The sequence below is a fragment of the Aythya ferina genome, assembly GCF_964211825.1.
Source record: "Aythya ferina genome assembly, chromosome: Z".
Taxonomy (NCBI): domain Eukaryota; kingdom Metazoa; phylum Chordata; class Aves; order Anseriformes; family Anatidae; genus Aythya; species Aythya ferina.
Genome location: NC_140299.1, coordinates 74,176,030 through 74,182,444, shown reverse-complemented (window position 1 = coordinate 74,182,444; position 6,415 = coordinate 74,176,030).

Sequence of the window (6,415 nt, the reverse complement as noted above, 5' to 3'; positions counted from 1 at the left end):
GCAGTGTGGGGCGGGCTGTGGGGTGAGGCGCGGCCGCCCCCCGGGCTGCCTCAGAGGGGCTGGTGTCGGTGAAGCGCTCCTCAGCGCCCTTCCAAGAACTCGGTCGTAGCTGTTTCAAAAGTCTGGTGGCCAAAATGTCCCCGAACTGCACCAAAATCTGGCTTCGGGGTGACGCGGCTCAGTGTCGAGTCCCGGTGTACGGGCTGAAAGCAGTGCCCTCAAGTTGCACCAAGGGAGGTTCAGGTTGGAAATTTTGGAGACATTTCTTCGCACAGAGAGCAGTCAGGCATTGGGACGCGTTGCCCAGGGAGGTGGTGGAGTCCCCACCCTTGAGGGAATTCAAGGAAACGCTGGACGTGGTGCTCGGGGACGTGGTTTAGTGGGCGACACTGGTAACAGGGTGATCTCGGAGGTCTCCTCCACCCTTAACCATGCTATGTCCACAAAGCTCACACGCTGCCACAGAAAATGACCGACTAAATTGAAACTGAAAGCACTGCTTAAAACTGAAACGGGAGTGAAAAGCTACTGACAAATCTCTGGTAGGAACAGGTGAGGGACTGGTGTGCCGCAGAGCCAACGCTGCGCGAGCCAGCATACCTTCACGCTGTCTGGCTTCAGTCTTTTTCTCAGCAAAACTGCTGTTTAATGAACTTTCCACGTAAAACACAGGGCCCCAGTCTTCAGATTCACTTATCACAGATCGTACCTCATTTCTAACTGCGGGTGCCAATCTATCGGTTTTTCATTTTTCCCTGTTAGAAGCTAAGGATCCTGTTCATATGGGCTTAGGACGGCATCATTCTTAATGAGCTTTATGTACATTTTTAAGCCGTGAGTTGAACAGTAGTGCTCAGTTTTGATAGTGTCACAAGACCAGCCAGAGTATTCTGAGTCAGTACGTCCGAATCATGAAAAGTATGAGCTGATATATGTAATAAACCCTTACTTGCCCGGACTTAATCTCTCTTCTGAGGCAGAAACAACCTATGCAAAATAGTATCTTGCATTAAAATATTACAGTACAGTGAATTAGGAAGATTGAGAGCCAGTCTTCAATAGTAAGTTGAGCAAATAATCACAATTTACTAAACTTTTTTTTTTTTTCTGGCTCTGAAATATCGAGCTGAATCACTAAAGCTTAATCTTTGTCCCAGAAGGTGTTTGCATGGGAGATTATGTTGACCAGCTGCTTATTTTGCAATAGCTGTTAGGGTCAGTGGCTCCATACAAACATTCTGCGGCTTCTATAAACTGTAGCATGTGTTTAAGAATTGTTAGAGTATAAATAAAATGAATAAAGGTTATTTACCCTGCTACCGACTGCAACCTTCAGCAAAGCATACTAATGATGAATGAGCAGCCATCACACAGTGTCATGAAGGAAAATGCCAAGCTGGCACAAGTCACTTTGGTTTAGCAGAGGACCTGTCTTTCTGCCATCCCCTCAGCGTCAGCTATCGGTCCTGCTTGCTCTGTTGTATTGAAAGGAAGAAATTCGTCCTCATGAGAGGTTTAAGGTAAAAAGGGCAACAAGAAACCTTTGGGAGACTGCGGCATCCAACACTGAAGTTGATGCCTAGTTTAACACATGAGGCTACAAGACACTTTCAGGAGGTTTACTGGGAGCATGGTGGAGAGACGTGAGGTACGGTAAGGCCTTTGGTCTGAAGAACTTCTCTAGCCAAACCTGCAACATGGCTTCTTTCAGCAGGTACGTTATATATTTCAGCAGGTGGGTGTGTCCCTCAGCTTTGTGGGGGACAAAGAGTAAAGGATATGGCTTCCCAGAACAAGGGGCCATCTGGAGCTGCAGCAATTTGAAGTGATGGATGACGTGCTCCTGGTCTCCCATTAGCACAGACTGTGTCGATTCACGAAGAGCAGCGTTCTTCAGCTGGTGTGAATCTGCCTCCTCCTCAAAGATGGCTCATCATGCCTCAGAGGCATGATACACCCTGTAGTTTTCATCAAATGCCTTGGACTTATGCTAATGTGTACTGTGTTTAAAAAAAAAAAAAAAAAAAAAAAGGCAACCTATCCATGTGTTATAGAGCTACTGCTCTAGGTTCATTCTTCATTTCATTGCCAAAATATCGATGAATTTATTTACCAGGGTTTGAGGACAGCTTTGCTGCATACTGAAAACAAGATAGAATTGATAGAATTGTTGAAAAATTAAGGTTGGAAAAGACCTTCAAATCATCTAGTCCAGCCATGACCCTACTACCAATGTCACCCAATAAAGCATATTTCTATGCACCAGGTCCAACTTTTCCTTGAACGCCCTCAGCGACAGTGAATTGACCGCTTCCCTGGGCAGCAAGTCCCAGTATTTCACTGCTCTTGCTGAGAAGAAATGTCTCCTAATTGTTTTAATTGTTGAAGAGTAGTGCTCTTTGTTCAATTCACAACTCTTTGGGCCCGGCTATCCAGCCAGTTTCTAACCCAATGAAGCATACAGCAGTCCAAGCCAAGAGCAGCCAGTTTCTTGAGGAGAATGCTGTGGAAATGGTGTCAAAAGCCTTGCTGAAGTCAAGGTAGACCACATCCACAGCCTTTCCCTCATCCACCCAGCGCGTCACTTTGTCATAGAAGGAGATCGTGTTCGTCAAGCGGGACCTGCCTTTCATAAACCCATGCTGACTGGGCCTGATCGCCTGGTTGCCCTGCAAGTGCTGCGTGATGACACTCAAGACAATCTGCTCCATGAGCTTCCCTGGCACTGAGGTCAAACTGACAGGCCTGTAGTTTCCCGGGTCTGCCCTCCGGCCCTTCTTGTAGATGGGCATCACATTTGCTAGCCGCCAGTCAACTGGGACCTCCCCCGATAGCCAGGACTGTTGATAAATGATGGAAAGCGGCTTGGCCAGCTCCTCTGCCAGTTCTCTCAGTACCGTCGGGTGGATCCCATCCGTCCCATCAACTTGTGCACATCCAAGTGCCGTAGCAGGTCACCAACCAGTTCTTCGTGGATAGTGAGGGCCACATCCTGCTCCCCATCCCCCTTCACCAGCTCAGGGTACTGGGTATCCAGAGAACAACTGGTATTGCCGCTAAAGACTGAGGCAAAGAAGGCATTGAGCACCTCCGCCTTTTCCTCATCTCTCATCACAAAGTTTCCCCCCATCCAGTAAAGGATGGAGATTCTCCTTAGTCCTCTGTTTGGCGTTGATATATTTGTATCAACGATATTAGTGATATGGTTTAGTGGAGGACTTGTTAGTGTTAGGTCAGAGGTTGGACTCGATGATCTAGAGGTCTCTTCCAACCTAGAAATTCTGTGATTCTGTGAAATGCCAGGACTTTTCAACTAGGATGGAGAGAGGTTTGACAACTCCATCAGCCAGTTCCCTCAGGACCCTGGGATTCATGTCATCAGGTCCCATAGACCTGTCCCTGCTGAGATCCATCAGGAGGTCTTGAACCTGCTCTTCACTTACAGTGGGTGGGACTTTGATCTCCCAGCCTCCATCTATGGGTTCAGGACCATGAAAGACTTGGGAAGCCCGTCTACCAGTGCAGATGGAGGCAAAGAAATTGCTGAGTACCTCAGCCTTCTCTACGACTGTTGTTACCAATCACTCAGCTAGAGAAACCCATTCCTAGGAGAAGAATTTAGCCACCTATAATCGCTTACACACTCCTATTTTCACCCCTCCCTCGGTCTATTTTCACAAATGTTAGAGGTGCATGGTGGCCCTCAGGGACTCCTCCTGTCACCCCAGCGCAGCAGATCAAAGGCAGCTGAGTCCTCTCTTGTGCTCTTCCTTGAGGCTCTGTGCAGAAGGGATGGCGCCTCTGGCACGAGGGCTGGGGGATGGGAAAGAAACACACACACACAACCCCTGAGAATTAGCAACAGAGTGGTTTATTGGCGGGACGTCTTGCAGGTAGGCATGTCCATGCTGTTTGGGGGCTCCGTCGCAAGCTAATGCTTGCGATGGAGCCGGCGCGACAACGAGTAGGGGACTAGGCGGGCACTCTTGCGACGCTCCTTGTGCGCTTGGAGAGTAGAGAGCAAGGATGCGCCACGGGGGTCCCAGCTCAGTTCTGGCGGAGGTGGATCCACCTCCATCGGCTCCTCCACGTCTCCCGGTGGATCCAGCTCCATCGGTTCCACAGTGTTGGGCAGAAGGCAAAGCCAGTCCTTGGCTGGGACTGCCCAAACAGGCTGTCGTCCACTTGGCATGTTTTCAGGCCAGGGAGCAGATCCAGGGGCTCGTCCGCTTGCACTCCTTGGTGCAGTGCCTCCGTTGGGTTGATTTTCCTGTGTGCGACCACTGCCGGCATCTGATCTGTGGCCGTGGCTGGGTCCTGCACTGGTTTCCCTGGGGTAGGAACGCCTGTGCTCCCCGTGTCTGTCTGCCCGATAGTCCTCTGTTTGCCCCGTGCCACTGTGATGGCTGTGGGAAGGCCCAGGGCCCCCATCGCTGCGTGGTGGAGGGGATGGCCTGTTCCTCGCATCGCTGCGGTGCCAGTGGTACCGCCGGTAGGTGTCTGGGCTTGCTCGATGGACACGCCTCTGCTCTGTGTGGCTGGCTGGCTGATGTTCCTGCCTTCGCCTTGTGCCATCGTGGCGTGAGCTGGAAGACCCATTCCCCGAGTTGCTGTCTCGTCTAGGGGAAGGGCGCCTCACGGCTTGGACTTGCTGGTGTCGGAGCCCGTCCTTGCTTGTTCCTGGCTGCATGCGATGCCTTCCCTCAGGAGACCTTTCAGGCTGGGGTGCCGAGCCACGGGGTCGTTCACTTGCACGCCGAGGTCCTGTGCCACTGGGAGGTGGATTTGCATTTTTGGCTCCAATGCTGCCGTCAGGTTTGTGGCCGTGCCTGGATCCTGCACTGTGCTGGGGACTCTGGGCACGCCTCTGCTGCATGTGGCTGTCTGCCCAATGGACGTGCCTTTGCCCCTTGCCACTGTGGCGGCTCTGGGAAGGCCCAGGCCCCCCGTCGCTGCGCGGTGGAGGGGATGGCCTCTTCCCCGCATCCCTGCGGTGCCCATCGTGCCGCTGATAGGAGTCTGGGCTTGCTCCATGGGTGCGCCTCTGCTCCGAGTGGCTACCTGCCCGATGTTCCTGCCTTCGCCCCATCCCATCGCTCTGTGAAATGGAAGGCCCATGGCCCGAGTCGCTGTCTTGGTTAGGGGAGGGACGGCGCACGGCTTGGCCTTGCTGACGTTTGAGCCCGTCCTTGACGAGTCCTGGCTCTATGTGATGCCTTTTTTCCGTGCACTTTCTCGGCTGGGGTGCTGAGCCATGGGGTTGTTCATTTTCACGCCCAGGTCCCGTTCCACTCTGCGCCTCATTTCCATTCCTGGGCCCCACGCTGCCATCTTCCTTCTGGCCGTGCTTGGGCCCCACGCTGCGTTGCGCGTTGTTGTTGCGCCCGCGCTCCTGGTGGCGGTTTGGCCGCTGGTCCTGCCGGTTCCTCATGCCGCCATTTGGACTGGAAGAAGGCCCAGGCCCCCTGTCACTGTGTGGCTGGGGGGCCGGCCTGTTCCTCGCATCCTTGCGGTACCCATGGTACCGCTGCGGGGTGTCGCTGGGCTGGGTGCCAGAGCTGCCTTGGGCACTGGTGTCTGTCGTGCCGCCAGCGCTCTGCCTCCGCCCATAACTCTCCTCCATCTCCTTCTCCTTAACAGCTGCCTTCGTTGCTGGTGCTCGCTGGGCCTGCAACGCTGCCTTCTCACACCAACGAGGGCCGCCTCTCGCCTTGCTGCTTTGGCTCTTCCTCCTGCCGCCAATGCCGGCTCTCAGAGGGCCTCGAAGCTCAGCGAGTGCCGGGCCAGTGGTGGGGGTCCGCTTTTATAGGGCCCGAAGCAAGGGCAGGGCAGCGGTGGCCACTGTGACCTCAGGAAGCCTCTGTGATGCAGGGGCCCGTGCGTGGCCAATTTGGGGTGGCTGAGGGCCCCTTGTGTGGGGCTGGCTCCCCCGCGCCATTTGGCTTGCCAGAGAGAAAGGCTGCCCCTCGGCCACAGGGATTGCCCTCCACCTCGCATCCTGTGCCCTGGGTTTATTTTGAACGCTGCTTTTTATGGAATTTCATTCTCTTGTTTACGGAAAAGAACAGAAGCACGGTGCATCTTCAGCCCCAATGGCCATGTGTGCTTTATCCTCTGAGTGAAGAACTTCTTCCTCACATGGCATCTAGTCTAAATCTCCCCTCCATTTGTTCAAAGCCATTATTCCTTGTTCCATCACTACCCTCCCTGATAGAGCCCCTCTCCAGCTTTCTCTTAGGCCACTTTTATGGGTTAGCTTAGGTGGCAGAACTACAGGACCTTGCAAATTGCGGCCTTATCTGCCTTGTTCCACATGATGTTTTCCAGCTCAGGCTCTAGCCTCTCATCAGTGTAACACAGAATCATAGAAACATTAGGGTTGGAAAAGACCTCCAAGATCATCTGGTCCAACCAT